Genomic DNA, 16429 nt, shown 5'->3' on the forward strand with positions numbered 1-16429 from the left:
AAAACCTCTGCTCAGCCCCTCGACCATGGGGCTGGAGAAGTTGTCCGGGAAGGAGATTCCCTGTGGCCACGTGGCTTTCAGATCATCGTGGTTCATTTAAAACAAACAAAACCATGTTGCGGGGGGGACCTGTTAGGTTTAACGGATGAGCCCGTTCTGTTATTTTGGGACCTGTGAAATGAGTCTGTGGGTGTGAGGGGCAGCAGGAAGCCCCTCCAGGGGAGTCTGCCTGTTTGTATGGGGGAACCATGGGTCACTGAGTGTCCCCGGACAGGCAGGCATGGTGACATCCCTCCCAGCAGCAGTTAGGGTCCAGGGGGCCCAACACCAGGACTTTCCTATTACTGTGGGAAATGATTTAGCATCTCTAGATAGCAAATGGGGGACTTTTACTCCTGGGAAGAGAGTGTGTGTGTGTGTGTGTGTGCGCGCGCGCGCGTGTGAAGTCCGACATGCTCCGTGCTTCTTACTCTCTCCTGCATGCCGCGTTGCTAGGGAGCTGGTTCATCTGTGCAGGAACCCCGAGTTCTGGGAGGAGAATAAGATGCGGTGTTCTATTCTCTTTATGCTGGAGTCTCAGGGGCCAGGAGCTGGGCCAGAGGGTAAACACCCCACAGCTCACAGTGGTGTGGTCGCACGCAGTCCCTGAATTCCTGGTGGCCTTGGGGTGTCTCGGCTTCGTGGGGCCACACGGAGGGCGGCTGCTTCCTTGTTCCAGAGGCCGCTGCCCTGGGCTCTGTTGAGGAGCCCCCCGGTGGTCAGCAGGGGGATGTCGTGCTCTGGATCCACCCGGGGAACACCACCGGCCCCCAGCCCTGCCTGGCTCCTCTGTCCCGGTTCTTGTTCTTGACCGCAGCTCCCGGAGACAGAGCCTGGCAGGGAAGGAGAGCCATCTTGGGGGGTGTGTGTGCGTGTGCGCGCGCGTGTGTGTGTGTGTGTGTGTGTGTGCGCGCGCGAGTGTGTGCGTGCTGAAACACGGGCGTTTCATAGGCTCTGGGTTCTGCTGCATGGCGGCTGGTTCTCTCTCTCTGTCTCCTCTCAACCTGCCTGCTGGCCTGTTGGCGGAAAACTCATGATCATAGCTGGATCCAAGCAGGGCTGACACCCCGGTGCCCTCCCCCTCTCCCTGCCTCTCCTTCCCTCTCTTGTCCTCCCTCCCTCCCCCTCGCCTCCCCTCTCGGAGCCTCCCTCCCGCTCACCCCCCGTTTGTAATCTGACACAGTAGACTGCAGTTGTCTGCGCCGTGAACCTCCCTGGGTCTTGGCACAGCTCGTTCCTAAGGTAGGCTGAGATTTATTTTTTTCTCCTAAAAATAGCTTCCCGTTTCCCTTCCCCTTCCCGCACCCCAGAGCTGTGGCGCGGTGATGGCCAGGCAGTAGCTGGAAACTCTTTGCCCTGACAAAGTTTATTTTCCAGCGGTGGGAGGATGCCCTTCAGAATGGGGTCCAGGTAGCCGGGCTGCCGGCGAGACGCCTGGCGCAGGGGAGCCCCGGGGAAAGGAGCGATGTTTCCAGATGATTCCGCCTGCCCAGGGCTGATTTTGCAGCTTGATCCCCACGGATCTGTTTCCAAAGGGCAAGGCTGGCGGTGGTCTTGCTCAGCGTTGCAGGTCCCTCACCCCACTGCATCAGCCCCCCAGTGTCGTGGTTATCGGAAAGCCCCTATAGGGGAAGTTTGACATCACTCGGGGCAGTGCCTTTCCAGCCTGGCTGGAGGGGGTGCCATGAGGGCGGTTTCGGAGGAAAGCTCTGGGGGCTCTGGAAGCCGTCTTCTTGGGGGCTGGGGCTGGAGTGGGGAAGGGGGTGTGGGCCACGAGACACGAGAGTTGGTTGTGTCATTCACAGCTCAGCTCTGATTAGAAATGCATGGAGGGAGGAACCTGCACGTAAAGGATTTGTCAATTCATGTCCCATAGACTGACTTGAATAATTTGTTTGTCAAAACAGATGTTCCCGGCAGAACGTGCATGGTGCGTGTGAGTGTGTGTGTGCGTGCGTGCGTGTGCACGCTGCTGGCTGGGGTAGGCTCTTCACCTGGAAATGCAGTGTTTACATGGCAGGAAGACCTGCCAGCAGGGAAGTTGGGTTGGGGGGTTGGGAGCAGGGGTGAAGCTTGTTCTCCTGCAGCTCAGGCCTCTGTAGAAGCAGCTTTGCTTCTGTCCCCAGGGAGCCTGTGCTGGCTGTCCCCACTGTATGGGTTTTGCCACTCTGTTATGGGGCTGTGGGGAGGGGGGCTGCTGGGGGGTCCCTGCAAAGACTGGGGACAGGGCCTTCCCAGACCCTTGGACTGGGTTTCATTCCTGCAGGTTCTCAGGGCAGTGGGGTGAGTGAGGAGGGAGGGCCTTGGGGAGACCTCCCATTCTCCTGCATCTGTCCCTTCCTGGGAGAGGCCCCGCCTCATGAAGGGGGTGGTAGATGGCCCAGACGGGAGAGACCCAGTGAGAACGGCCTGGCTCTGAGAACAGAAGAGGAGACGAGAAGAGGAAGCTGGCGGCGTGGAGCCCCTTTCCTTGCAGACAGTCTCTGAGCTGGGAGAGGACCGGGCGCCTGGGTAGGGAAGCACAGCAAACTCACCCCACTGGCAAGGGGAGCAGTCCGGGGGTCCTCGGAAAATAACCACCCCCCACCCCCGGATGCCTGGTCCCTCTGCTTTCTCCCAGCCCCTGCTGGACCCGCCCGGCACTGGCTTCTGCCCTGCCCAGCTTCCTAGCTCAGAATGTCCTGTGGACACTGGTGAGTTTGGGGCCTCCGGGCAGGACAGCTGCGTGAGATCCAGCATGGGCAGCGGCGTGGGAGGCCAGGGGGTGTGGTGATGGGGCTGCTCCCCAGGTCTGGGTGCTGTACCCCGCACAGAGCAGGGCTTGCCAGACGACTGCAAGGAGGGGCTGGCAGCTGCGGCTTGTCATCATCTCTTCAGAGAATGTGACAAACCGGGTGAGGGGAAGGTCAGCTTGGCCCTGTGCCACGAGCAGGTTTTCGGACTGCGGGGGCTGCTGCTTCCCCCACTCCAGAACCCTCTGTCCAGTGTCCCACAAAGCATGTCTGTGGAGACGGGGACCTAGTCACATCCTAATGACGCGTGTGCACACGTGTGGGCAGTTTGCAAAACTTCCCCAGGTAAGGCCAAGTGTAGGCTGTGCTGAGAGGTCCTAGCAACGCGGCAGGAAGGGCAGGGAGCTGCTCAGCTGACCAGCTGCACCGTGACTTCTAGGTCCCTTCATCTTGCTCTGCGCGTGGCTGGCCTGTGAGAGGGGACGGCGTGCTTACCGGGCGGGGAGCAGAGATCCGGAGGCCACTCCCCAAGCCCCTTTGGCTTTCATGTCAGAGCCCCTCCTTGGCATTTTTGGAATGCAGGTTGAGATTGAATGAGAGCCGTGGTTCTCAGACATCGTGAGGATGATTCGCTGGGTGAAGACACAGGGTCTCTTACTGAGCAAGCCTGGGGGGTGCCCAGTTTGCATTTCTCGCTTGTCCAGACGCCAAAGCTGTGGTCCAGGTACCCGGCAGTGGGTTCGAGCCTGGCCGTGGGCACACCAAGCCTCTCTGGGAGGCGACCTCTGTTTTCTTAGGCTTGGGTTGAGGGTTATTAGGCGTGACCCTAACATAGCACCTGCCTCCTACATGGGTCGAGACTGCTAAGTGTTCAAACTTGGTTTGGGCTGTGGAAGCTTTTTTGTGCAGTCATGGTGAGAAGGATTTGACCACTGAGGTTCTCTGGCCTTTCTTGGGGCTGTCTGCTGGAGGGCAGAAACTGCTTGGCTCTAGGGGCTTGGGAAGGGCTGCACTGGCTGTCCTGGTCTGTGATGGCTGAAGCCAGTGTTTCACACCAGCTTCTAGAAAATTCTTTGTTTCTCTGCTTTCTTTTGAAACAGATAGGCCTATCCCATGACCTGTGTTTCCCTAACTTCCCTCTGTGCTTATGCCCATTTGGAAAGCTGTCTGGTCTTGTTTGGGCACCTGCCCCAGGTGCTGGGGAGGCAGCCGCTGGACTTGTTGGGGTTGGTGGCCTCTGGGGTCCAGATGTTTGGCTCGGCCACGCTCCCTGGTCTTCAATACGCTGTCACTGCTGTGTCCTTACTCTTCCCTTCCTGGGTCCTTCTGTCCCTCCCTCTGGCCTGGCCTGCCCACCCTTCTCCCTCCCTCCATCTCTCTCTCTCTCTTTCTCCATGCTTGACTCTTTCTCTCTTCTCATCTATCTCCGTCCCACCCCTGTTCTTCCTCTGTCACAGACAGACCCTTTGTCATGCTTGATACTGAACATTGGATTTGCGTGTATGGGAACCACATTGCTCTGTTGTACTCGGAGGAGCTCTGATGAACGGGAATCCCAGGAGCCGAGCCCTTGCTCCAATCCCCACTGCCTCCATCCGCGTCGCTGTGCGTGTTTCTAGTTGGGGACGGTAGGGGCTGCACGTATCCCATTGTGTCCATGGGCCGCCATGTGCCCGCCATGCCCCAGAGAGGGTACCAGGTTGGCTGTAAAGCTGTGGTTCACAACCCATGTGGCCACCCATGTCCTTGTCCCTGTATCCCCTGTGGTCCTGTGAGGGAACCGTCCTGGGGTGTGGCTCAGCAGTGGACAGCGGGGTCAGGGGCATGTCTTTCCCATCGTGCCACCTGTTCTAGGGGCCCTCCTTCCCCACATTCTTGCCAACGCCCAGCGTCGTCTGGCAGTGTGCTCCAGCCCATAGGCACCTGTCCTCCCCGTGTCCCTGAAGGTGGTTGTGAACAGGGTTTAGGAGATGTGCCTACTCCACACTCCTGACAGTGTGGGAGGAGTGTGGGGATGGGTGAGTCTCCAGGTGACAGGCTCTTCTCAGGTGTTACAAGGTCTGTGCCTCATGGTCTGGGGCCGTCTGGCCAGCCTCATTGTGACAAGACTCAAATTAACCCTCACCTTTGGAGGCCACGTTTCCAGGCGCCCAGAACCCCTGAGAAGACTAAAGAAGTCATTTTTCTGCAGCTTTATCCTTGCGCCCCGTAACTCACCCTGCCTATGGGGGGCTTCTTTCCTTTACAAACATCCGTATTTATCTTTGAATAGGCCACTCCCATCTACTTGGGTTTGCTGGGTTGGAAGTCTTCATGCAAGAAACAGATCGCTGAAAAGTAACCCTTCATTTCAATGCTGCCTTCCCACCTTTCCTAGTTGTTCACTGGACCAGGGGCCCCATGACATGGGAGAAGCCAGGGATCCTCTGGACTTTTGAGAGACCAGATCTGTTCTTCTTGCTCAGCTGCACGGGCAAGGGGCATATGGGGACCCCAGGGCCTCACGGTCTACCCCAGAGTCTAGGCAGCTGGGAGTGGTGTGGCCTGTGGAGAAACAGGCAGAACAGGGGGATCCCGACGTTCACTTGAAGTTGTCTTCTTCGCTGAGACTGTGGTTGTCTGTCTTTCCACCCCGATGAGCACTTTGCATATATTAGGTGGTCAGTGAACACTGTTTTGAAAGAACGAACGCAGGAAACACAGTGGTCTGCGTGCCATCCGGGCTGGGCTGGGCTCCCTGCCCACTGGTTGGAATTGCTGGCCTGGGCTGCGTCTCCTCCCTGCCGTCAGCAAACACGTGTGGTTATCGGTTACTATGACAGTCCTTCTGTTAGGATTAAGTTCCCAGAAGGCAGTGGCTGTAACTTATCTCTGTGCACCCAGGGACCAAGGCAGTGCATTCATTTATTCAGTCAGCAAACATTTGAGTAGCTATTAAATACTAAGTAGCATTTTAGGGGTGAGGTACAGAGCAGGGAACGAGGTAGATGAGGTCCTTGCTGTCATGGAGATGACATTTGTGTGTGTGGGGGAGTTGGGGAGCCGCAAGTAGGCAAATAAATAACAGAATGAAGACATGACCAACCCGAAGCAGAAGAGGCAGGCGGAGGATTACAGGAGCCTGTTGAGAGACTGTAGGTGGGTGATCCTGGAAGGCCTCTGGGAGGAGGTAACATTGCGGCTGAGCCACGGATGATGAGAGAGATCCAGCTGTGCAGACATCAGGGCGACAGTCCTGAATGTTTGGAAGGAGGAGGTTGCCTTCAAGTCTTCGGTTCTCATCTCGTCAATTGGTGTACTGACTGTGCGGATGGGATGCTTGTAGCGCAGGTGGGGTGGCGAGGGACTGCTGCCCAGCCTTCCCCTGTGGACCCAGTGTCAGCGGCTGGAAACAGCGAGCAGGTGCACCTCGTCAGCTCCATCTTCAGGGAGTTGGGGATGGGGGTCCCCTGGTCTGAGCTGCAGAGTTCCCCCCCGCCCCCACTACTCACCCCTGCCCTGCTCCTCCCTGCCCCTGCATCCAGCCCGGGGCCTCCAGAAGGAGAACTTGGTGATGCTGCTTTTGGACCTAAGGCCTTTCGAGTGAATCTTGTAGATGTTGTCTAATCTAGCAGATCTGGCGATGGGACTTTGGGGAGATTCCCTCCGATTAGATGCTCTTGGTGCCAAAACCCAGCATGTTCTCTGCGATGACAATATTTAGAATTGGCGGCTGCCGTTGGTTCAGCAGAGCTGGTTTGCATCGTGCTGTTATGCATGGTTACTGTTGACTTCCCGCCTCTAAGGGGGAGAAGCAGTCCCCATCATGTTGCCACATTGTTGCCTCAGTAGAGAAGATAGGGCAACAGGTTCGATGGCTTGTTTCTGACCTCTCCCCCCCAAGACCCAGGCCTCGGAAGCTGGGATTGGGCTGCTTTCTGGGGCCCAGGGTCTGTCTGCCCTGGATGCCTGCCAAGTCAGCGGGCACCTGCTGCGGGTGGGAACTGGGCCCCCGGCCCTGCCTGAGAGCCCCCAGTGCACGGCGCGGCTTCCCTGGCGCGAGCCTGTGGCTCTGTTTTGTTCCACCCCTGCTTGTTGGTGTGGCCGCTCCGCCGTGGCAGGTAGTGAGCCTGCACTGTGGGGAAGCTAAGAAGGGCGAGAAGAGCACGGACGACCAGACAGTGTGCTCGTCCTGTCCCCATGGGCACGTCATCGATACCAGCAGTTTGTTCCCGATTCTGGTTCCGTCCTTAAGTAGCTGGAACTGTGTTACAAGTTTAACCATTAACGTGAGAGCATTGCCATTTCTGGTGGGGAACTGCTGACCCTCACTTCGGGGGGCTGTCCCAATTTACTTAGCCTTCGGGACCATAGGTAGGCTGTTGCATTCTTGCTCCATTGTCTCAGATAACGCACGGCCACCATAGCCAGTCTGCTGTTTACCGCGTCAGACCCGGGGCTGGCCGTCGGGGGTGGGTGGTCTCAGGCTGCGTTTTGCCGCAGGATTTCCCAGGGTGCAGAGCAGCCACAGGGGAGGGGCTCGGGCTGGCGGTGGAGTGAAGTTATGACGCGTGGACCACCATCCTCATTTCCCCTCTGACCCTTCCTCTCCCTCCTGTATTCTCTGCCATTGAGTGCAGAGTGCCGGCCTCCCCCCAGATACCCTGGCTTGAGAACTGGGAGTCCTCTTGGGTTTCTTCCTGCCCATCCCCAGCCAAGCAAAGCCAGCCTGCTTGAATGTGTCCAGTGGCTAGCAGGTGGCTGGACTTAGTGGGTGTTCCACAGTGACACACGAAGGGGACAGGCATACCCCACACCCTCCAAGACGGGCTGGCTGCACCTGTCAGACTTGGGACAATTCCTGAGTCCCCCAGCCTGGGGCATGGTCCCTCCTCTCCCGTTCTGGACCATTTCTCAGGCAAGCCTGGATGAAGGGAACTGTTGTAAACTGATCTTCAAGCCTTGAGTGTGGTGGTACCATTTACTGTGGGCTGGGCATCGCTGTAGAACTTGCTTCTTGTGTGTGTAACAACGGGGCTCTTAAGACGCGGGCTTTGCTGCTGGTTCACACCCATTTTACAGATGAGGCAATGGTGTAAAAGAGAGGAAATGGCTCCTCCCGGGTCACACAGCTGGTGTGGGATGGGCTGGGTTTTCAGCCACGGTCAGTCTGGCTCGGAGGCCCACGGGTACCCACAGGAGGAAGCTTGGGGCAGACAAGGAAGAGGACGCAAGCCCATGCGTCCAGAAGGCAGTGACAGGACTGAGGTCATAGTGAGGTGGACCTGAGGCAGGACCAGGTCTAGGTAGGAGGAAGAGCCATCAGGAGGTTCCCAGGGGGCGGCAGGCCTACAGGGGGAGGCTGGGTCCCTCTGGCTGTTGGGTGGGGAGTGGGCGGTAGGGCAGGAGCAGACCCAGGAAGCCAGGAGGGGCCAGGACAGGGAGGGAGACTCAGCTCAGACTGGGGGGTAGCATGGCCATCGAGAGGTGAGATTCGGGGTGTGAAGGGAAGGACAGGGCACACATCGGTGGGAACGAGGCTCGGGTACAGCTAGACTGAATCTGGGAAGCAGTGCTCGGTTGTGGGGAAGGGGAGATCAGGGAGGGGAGGGGAGACACGTGCCATTGTGGATGGCTCTGTCTGCAGCAGGGGTTCTCAGATCTTTTGCAAAGTACTGACGTCTTTGGACAAAGTATGGTCTCTCTTTATGTTGGATGACTGTCCAGCCACGGAAAGGAAGAGACACTGAGGTCACTGAGCTCTTTAAAAAAAAAAGACTTTATTTTATTTGAGACAGAGGGAGAGAAAGAGAGAGAGAGCGAGCACAAGCTGGGGGAGGGGCAGAGGGAGAGGGAGGAGCAGGGAGCCCAATGCGAGGTTGGTCCCAGGACCCTGGGATCATGACCTGGGCTGAAGGCAGATGCCTGACGGAGCCAGCCAGGCACCCCTGCAGGATCCCATTTTTGAGAGATGTCCAGCAACAGAAGTGGATCAGTGGTCATCCAGGGCTGGGGAAGTTGGGGGGCGCCGGCATGTAGCTAAAGGGTGCAGGTTTCCCTCTGAGGTACTGGAAACCTTCTAACCTTGACTGTGGTGATGGTGGTCTGAACCTGGTGGTCATTGTGCACTTGCAGTGGATAAACTCACTGATGTGTGGATTCCATCTCAATAAATTCATTTAAAGAATACTGTTCCCCATGCCCCATCCCAGAACACCTGCTCTAAGAGGCTTGAGTGGGCCCTGAACTTAGGAACTTTTCAGTGGGTCCCAGGGGTTGTGGTGGCCTATCTCCACCTGCGAGAGGCCTGTTTCTCCCTCTCTCCCGCTGGGCAGGGGTGGGCACCGTTGTTCTCAAGATGGTCCCTGTTCGTGCGCTGGGGGGAATGCACGAATTCTTCAGGCGTAGACACCTCCCGCCCACACCGGCATCCCCCGGAGGGCGAGGCCCTGACTGGTCCCCGAACCTTCCAGTCTGCCCTGGAAGACAGGTGCGGGGTTGGGAGAAGTGAGCAAGGCCAGTGCACTGACAGGGGCTGTGTGTGGTCCCCACCAGGTCTCTGGCTGCTCCCTTGTCTCCAGCTCGGCTCTTCCAGCTCTAGGCTTTTTCTCAAGAGCAGGAAAGTTAAGCTTTGTCACTTGAGGACCAGTTTAGTCATTTGGTGTTTTCTTGGTCATTTCTGGATTTCACACAGTTAATTTCTGTTCCTTGGGGGGAGCAGGTGGGTGGGGTCAGCTCGGCAGTCAGAGGCAAAGTGGAGCGTAAGCAGGCTGATCCAAGACATCCCCTCCGCCTCTGCTAACACGTCGGAATACGGTCCCACCCCCCGGGGACCACTGGGATTTTGGGGGGAATTTTTAAAAAAAGATTTTATTTATTTATTTATTTGACAGACAAATCTTTATTTGAGATCACAAGTAGGCAGAGAGGCAGGCAGAGAGAGAGGAGGGGAAGCAGGCTCCCTGCTGAGCAGAGAGCCTGATGCAGGGCTTGATCCCAGGACCCTGAGATCATGACCCGAGCTGAAGGCAGAGGCTCAACCCACTGGGCACCCAGGTGCCCCTTTTTGGGGACTTTTTGAATAATTCCCTTGTGGATTACTAATAATCTATCGTTGATTAATAATCCATTAACGATTAGTCTGTCTGGAGTCCGGTAATAACGGCGGTACTAACGATGGCTAATGTGGACGGCAGCCTCCCGTCCCCAGGTCTGAACGTGTCACGGTGGTCAACTCCTTTAGTTGCAGAATGACCCTACAAGGCAGGTGCTGTCCTTCTCCACATCTCGCAGATGGGGGACTGAGACCCAGGGAGGGAGTTGAAGGTCCCCGCTCATGCAGCCGGGGAGTGTCACAGCCCAGATGAGCTGCGATGCTGTGCCCCCACCCATCCCCCTAGCCACTGGGCCGCCCCCCAGTGAGGATGTCCCCGTGCTCCCTTCTCTCCATGTAGCATCTGCAGGAGGAGCCTCTCTCCGCGGCCTCCAGTAGGCAGCCCTGGCCAGGCTGCAGGCAGAGTCGAGAGCCAGACTGGTGGTTCTGATCTTGGCTCAGCAGTTTCCTGGCTGTGTGAACAGGGGCGCGTTTCTTAACCTCTCCTCTCCGTGCCTCCGTTTTCTTACCGGTATAATGGGAAAGCAGTGGCACCTATCTGCTCGTCGAGGATGGTTGCTGTGCGTCCCGCTGTTCTTGGCCAGCTGGGGAGGCTGAGGATGGGCGTCTTGTGGGTGAGGTGACTGAAACGATGGGGAAGCATTCGGCACAGGGCCTGGCATGTCGAGGATTCAGTCCGTGTTCACTCTCATTACCATCGTTGTCCCTGGGCTCCAAACAGACGAGCTATTGAGATGGTAATGGAATTAGGAGGATGATACCAACAGTCCTAAATAGGACGGGATCCTGACCCCACATGTACTGCGGAGACCTTTCCGTCCACCCCGCGCCCACGGGGTTTTCCTATGCACTCCCTCTGCTCTGCTGACAGCCGGCCCTGCAGAACCCATCCCCGGGCCCTCCCCCATGCCGTATTAGAATGCCTCCCTGTCCCCGGTCTCTGTGCCCTGCAGGTCCGAGGGCCACCTTGTATCCTTGTGACAGGTCACGTGCAGTGGGAGCGATGTAGCCGTGGCCAGCTCACGTCCTCCTTTATTAAGTGCCCACCTTCGTGTTGACGTGAACAGCGGCTCCTTTAAAGGCCCGGGACTCCCGGCTCCACTCGGGTCGGAATAAGGCTTTGTATTCCGGAGTCACCATCCCGGTCTGTCTCAGCAGCCCTGAGCACGGCTGCCAACTGCACAGGCCCTTTGAAGTTGGTTTCCCTTTCGTCTCCCGGGCAGTGCAGCCCAGATTTTCTGTAGATGCTTTTGCATCTGTTTATTTTTTCTTTCTTCACAGCAGCACTGCCTAAAATGTGTAGGAAGAGAGCCGGCCGGCAGCGGGGGGAGGGGACCGTCTGCCAGAGTGACCTAGTGCTGGGTGATAAGCTCAGGGAGGGGAGGCTGGCGCAGGCTTCCCTTTGTGTCGGAGGATGGAGGACGGCCCGGCTGCTGGGGGAGCTGGAGGACGGAGGACGGCCCTGCTGCTGGGGGAACTGGAGCGCTCCTGCGGACGAGGACCGGGAGCGGGTGCTGGAGCATGCCCCAAACGCCTGTGCTGATCTTCATAAGCTACGGCCATCAGAGTCTTGATTTACAGGGGGAGCCGGCCGGGCGATATCGGGTCAGGGTCCACGGTGTCCCTGCCCTGCTGCAGCCACCCCTGCATGACTCTGTAGCTCCCCATCATAGAAACACTGGTGGGAGAATGTAACCCTTTGCTCCCCAAGAGGATGGATGCCCCAGGAAGTGTGGATTAGCACCCCCCCCCAGGGCCTGGATTCTGACCTCCATTTGGAATTAACAGTGTGGTCACCTAGTGGGAGGGGCTGCGAGGCTCGTTGCCACCTTGCTCCGGTCCTCACTCCGATCTCTGGCTGGGTGCACACCAACCTCCCTTTTCCTGGGTAACAGTGGCGTCAGGGTGCCTTTCTGCCCTGGTCATCCGTCTGACGTGACTGCTGAGTTAGTATCTTTCCTCAGTGGGCCCATTTTCCTTTTAGAAGACATTTATGTAGGCTAAAAATAAAAGTTTATAAGATGACCATCAGTGAAGTCTTCTTATCATCCCAGGTGAAGGCCAGAGGGTCTCACTGTTTCTAGCCTCCCTCCCTCCCACTCACACCTGCCCGTGGTCTGTCCTGAGCCCCGGCCTCTTCTGATGAGGGGGAGGCTGGGGAGGGAGTGCTAGGAAGGTGTGGGGACACCTCGTGACCGCCCGCCTAGGCTTCTTCCTGCAGGAGCTCTCAGAGGGGAATGGAAACAAGAGTCATTTTCTTAGTCTCTGAATTAATGTTCGTTAACTCGGCCCTGAATATCGATAAAGCCGGGAGTGGAGAGGGCAGGGACAGCCCATCCCATGCCTTCCGACAGCAGCCCTCTCTCTCACGCAGCACGGGCTTCGCGGGGATCCTTCTAGCCTCCCTGTGGGGCCGGTGGAGGTGGCCGCATGGGCCCCCAGGTGCGTCCCCGTCCTGATCCTGGGACAGCTGCCTCACAGAAGAGTGAGCGTCCCCTGTGCAGCAGTTGGTGGGTGAGCTAAATATCTCAGGAAGGGGGGATTTATGAGCCTGGATCGTCTGGGGGCGGGGGTGGGGGGGCGCCTAACTGCTGCCCCAAGGGAGGGGCAGACAGAGCTTTGAGGTGCACAGGTGCACAACAGAGGAGGTGACCCCAAGGACAGACCGCAGTGACCAGGCCACAAACCAAGGGTACCTGGGGGGCTAGACGGTGCCAGAGGCAGCAAGGATCCTCTCCTCACGCCCAGGATGGCTTGGTTTCAGACTCCTGGCCTCCAGGTCCAGGAGGATGCATTTCTGTGGTTTTAAGCCCCTGAAGGCGCTGTAGTTGGTGGCCCCAGGAGCCTCCCACAGAAGGCATTTCTCTGGTCTCGGCCCTGTAGACCGAGGGCTGGGCAGGGAGAGAAGAGCTTAGCCTGAGGGCACGTGACCAGAAAGCAGCCCCTGGGCTTTGAGCCCCAGCTTGGAAATCATTGCCCTCCGCTGGGCTGTATCCCGAGGCCTGTCTGGTGGGCAGCCCCCACTCCGGAAACCGAACTAGGGAGCTGAGCCTGGAGGCAGGTGGGCGGGTTCCTGAGACTTCCAGGGAATTCTTTCTGCAGGAACGTCAGAGGCTGGAAAGCGCCGAGTGGCGGATTTCTCCTGGGTCTGAAAACTGCCATCTGTGGGTGCATTTGTTTTCTCAAGCAGCAGGCTGGGGCTCAGGCTCTCTGAGAGCCTGTGAGAAGGGGCTGGTATGGTCAGGATCCTGGAGGGGCTATTGCCCCTCACCTTCACCTCCCGGCCCCTCTGGTGGTCCTGCTGTCGGAGGAGCATCCATGAGGCCACGAGCTGTGTCCCCCTGACTTGGGGCTCAGTGCAGACACCGGAGCTTTGGGTGTGGGAAGGGAGGCACTGCTGGGGCTGCAGAGCTGGTGACTTCCCCAGTGGGGGACAGGGGGACAGCTTCCTCCTCGGGGGCAGGGGCGGGGTGGGGGAGGTCGAGAGGGGCCCAGGCCTCCACACCGTGTGAGGGGTCCCTGCGCGATTGGGGCTGATCTCCCTCCCGCATCCAGAGCTCTCTCCCTACCCACCCTCCTCTCGGCAGGTCCCAGGCTGCCCGTCATGGGGTGCTGTTTTATTTTTTTCTTTCTCCTTTTCTGGGAATCCACTTAAAAACACACATTGAAGTGGCTGAGCCTTATTCAGGATGTGAGCAAACACAGGGAGCCCTGAGCAGGCAGGGACAGCAGCGGATTGTTTGTGGCTGCCCGGGCTGGGCGGGAGGGGCGGGTCACATGGGGGCTAATGCGTCTCAGATCCCGATTACAAGGGGATCTGCCCCCGCCCTGCGCAGTGCGGGGCTGCAGACCCCAGGCCAGCTCAGCAGGCCCGGGGCCAATGTCCCCAAGCCACAGGGACTGTGGGGCGGGGCGGGGCTGCAGGAGGGGACGCTGTGTGGCAAAGGGACCTTCCACTCTGTGCTTTAAAAGCAATGATCATTTAAAAATGCCTTTCCTGTTCCTAGATTCTAAAGGCAGTTTTCGACCCCAACATTAATGTAATCTTTTCATTAGTGAATTAAGTGTTCTTGAGGGAAGGGTGAGCCGAACATGGCTGAGGCAGTGGGGAGCACCTGTGTGATGATGATGGCCATTGTTGGCAGGTGATGGGGTGTGACAGGTGAGCGTTGTGCTCCTGGCTGGTGGGTCAGAGTCCGACAGTCTGGCATATGTGGTGACAGTTTCAGGCTTCTGGGCAGACGATGCCGCCTGTGCCCACCACAGTGACCCAGTGACCTGCAAGCATTCCGGAAGATCCTATTAGAGCGGACTTCCCTGGGCGTGAGAAATGCAGCAGCTTTTTATGGACACGAGTGCATTGTGGGAAACCCAGTCTCACCGTCCTGGCCCGGGGAACAGGGAATGCAGGTGACTGTGATGCTCTTCACCCGGGAGGAGCCCGGTCCTGCCCTAGGCTTGTTGAATTCTTTATTTTACTGAGTTCCCACACAGCCCTGTTAATAATTCTGATTGTATGGGTGGAGGAAATTGAGGTGCTGAGAAATCAAGTAACTTGTTCAAGTTTGTAACTGGGGGGTCCAAGTCCTAATCTAGACCCTCTGATTCTGGAGCCTACCCTCTTAACCATGGTCCTTATGGAGCAGAGTAATGGCTGAAAAGAAATACTCTGCATTCCCATAGGAGGAGGGGAAGGCACACATTCTCTGTCTCTATCACACACACACACACACACACACACACCCCATTCCTACCTGTTTCTGTCACACACACACACACACACCCCATTCCTACCCGTTTCTGTCACACACACACACACACACCCCATTCCTACCCGTTTCTGTCACACACACACACACACACACACCCCATTTTTGCTCCAACTCCAACCTGATTCTGCAGCTGTTTATTTCATTATTGGTCGTGGTGGGGACAGTAATTTTGGGATCCATCCAAAAACATTGCGAAGAGCTCAGCTCACTGTAGATTCTGTTTGGCCGCACGCTATCTTGCAAATTGTCATCCGTCCTCTTCTCTGGTTATGAAGAGCCGTTGTTTCGGGAACCGGGAGCACGGAGCTTCCTTGCACTGGATTATTGGCTGAAATCAGCTGGTGATCGAGCAGTGTTGTCTCTGGGCCTGTTGTGGCCTGCATGACCCTTTCTGGGGGTCTTTGCCAGCAATACCATATCTTAGAGCTTCCGACCCCCTTCAAGTGTGTGTGTGTGACGGTTGAAGGTGCATCTAGCAGGACCGAGGGGTGTGCGTGGCAGGAAATGGCCCTGCCGGGGGAGGAGATGTGGCCGGACATGGGGCATGTGGCGACAGCTCTGTCCCCCTTCTTTGATTATAAGCTCACACATTCAGGTGGAAGCTGTCTTGCCCACGGAGCTCAAGGATCCATTATTGAAAGATATGCTCTTATTTGGCCCAAAGGTCTTGGGAAAACAAATGGATTCTGCAGCTGCCCAAGTAGAACTGATTTGGGTGCCATTGCTTTAAGGGGCTGGACTTGGCCCTCAAAGGTTGTAATGCAGAACCTCACACAGTCCTCCTCTCATGGTCCTCCCCTTGGGATTTAGGGCACTGAGGATTGTTGCTTTTAAAGAATAGCCCCTGTGTGATAAATGGCCATCAGGTTTTGTGGTTGACCTAATTTCCCTGGGTGATTCTCCCTCTCAAGCTCGTCATTCTGCCAGGATTAGTGCGTGTGTGGGCACACATGTGTGCGTGTGCATAGGTGTATGTGTGCACGCTTGTGGATATCTGTGTGCCCGTGCACATGTGCATATGTTTGCTAGTGTGGGCGCACACCTACACACGTGTGCCTTGCATGTGCACACGAGTGCCAGTGCATGTTTGTGTGCATGTGTGTCCTTGTACATATATGTGCATATCCGTGTGCCCATGCATGGTTGTGGGTATGTGTGCATGCCCACACACGTGTGCATGTGTGCACAGGTGTGCCTGCACATGTGTGTGCCCGTTCATGTGTGCGCCCGTTCATGTGTGCATACCTATGTGCCATGCATGTGTGCACATCAGTGTGCACATGTGTACATATGTGCACATATCTCTGTGCCTGTGTATGTGTGCACAGGTGTGCCTGTGCTTGTGTGTGCATGCTTGTGCTTGTGTGCACACACCTGTATGTGTGCCCATGCATGCATGTGCCCGTGTGTGTCCTTGTACATGTGCATGCACATGTGTGCCTGTGTGCGAGTGCATGTGCTCATGTGCATATGTGCACACACCACTCTGACTTTTCCCAATTGTCTAAATTATCTTTAAAAAGAAGGTTCCAGGAAGTGCATTAGAAAAACTATGATTCTCATGTGACTTCAAGTGTGAGCTGCCCTCTCGGGGTGGGGGATAAAAGGCATTATTATGGGAGCAGGCTCAGGACCCGAGCCCTCTGGTTGCTGGTTATTTCAGGACTGAAGCTGCAAGAACCATCGGACACTGAATTTTGAGATAACTTTGCACTTTCCTTCACATTTTATTCATTCCTTCTATCCATCATTCAATCAAATGGCTCTGTGACCACTGTTGCCAGAGTATGAAC

General features: G+C 56.8%; 1 protein-coding gene across 1 annotated transcript in view; it reads left to right on the forward strand.

Moving 5' to 3' along the window:
* The first annotated feature begins 973 nt into the window (after positions 1–973).
* The window catches only part of RIMBP2 (RIMS binding protein 2), a 206437-nt gene continuing 190981 nt past the window's right edge, over positions 974–16429 (forward strand). Inside the window, exon 1 of the mRNA XM_047697843.1 lies at positions 974–1281. The gene's annotated coding sequence lies outside the window, so the exon portion shown is untranslated. The remainder of the gene's footprint in view (positions 1282–16429) is intronic.

Source organism: Lutra lutra, chromosome 12 (assembly GCF_902655055.1).
Source record: "Lutra lutra chromosome 12, mLutLut1.2, whole genome shotgun sequence".
NCBI classification, from domain to species: Eukaryota; Metazoa; Chordata; class Mammalia; order Carnivora; family Mustelidae; genus Lutra; species Lutra lutra.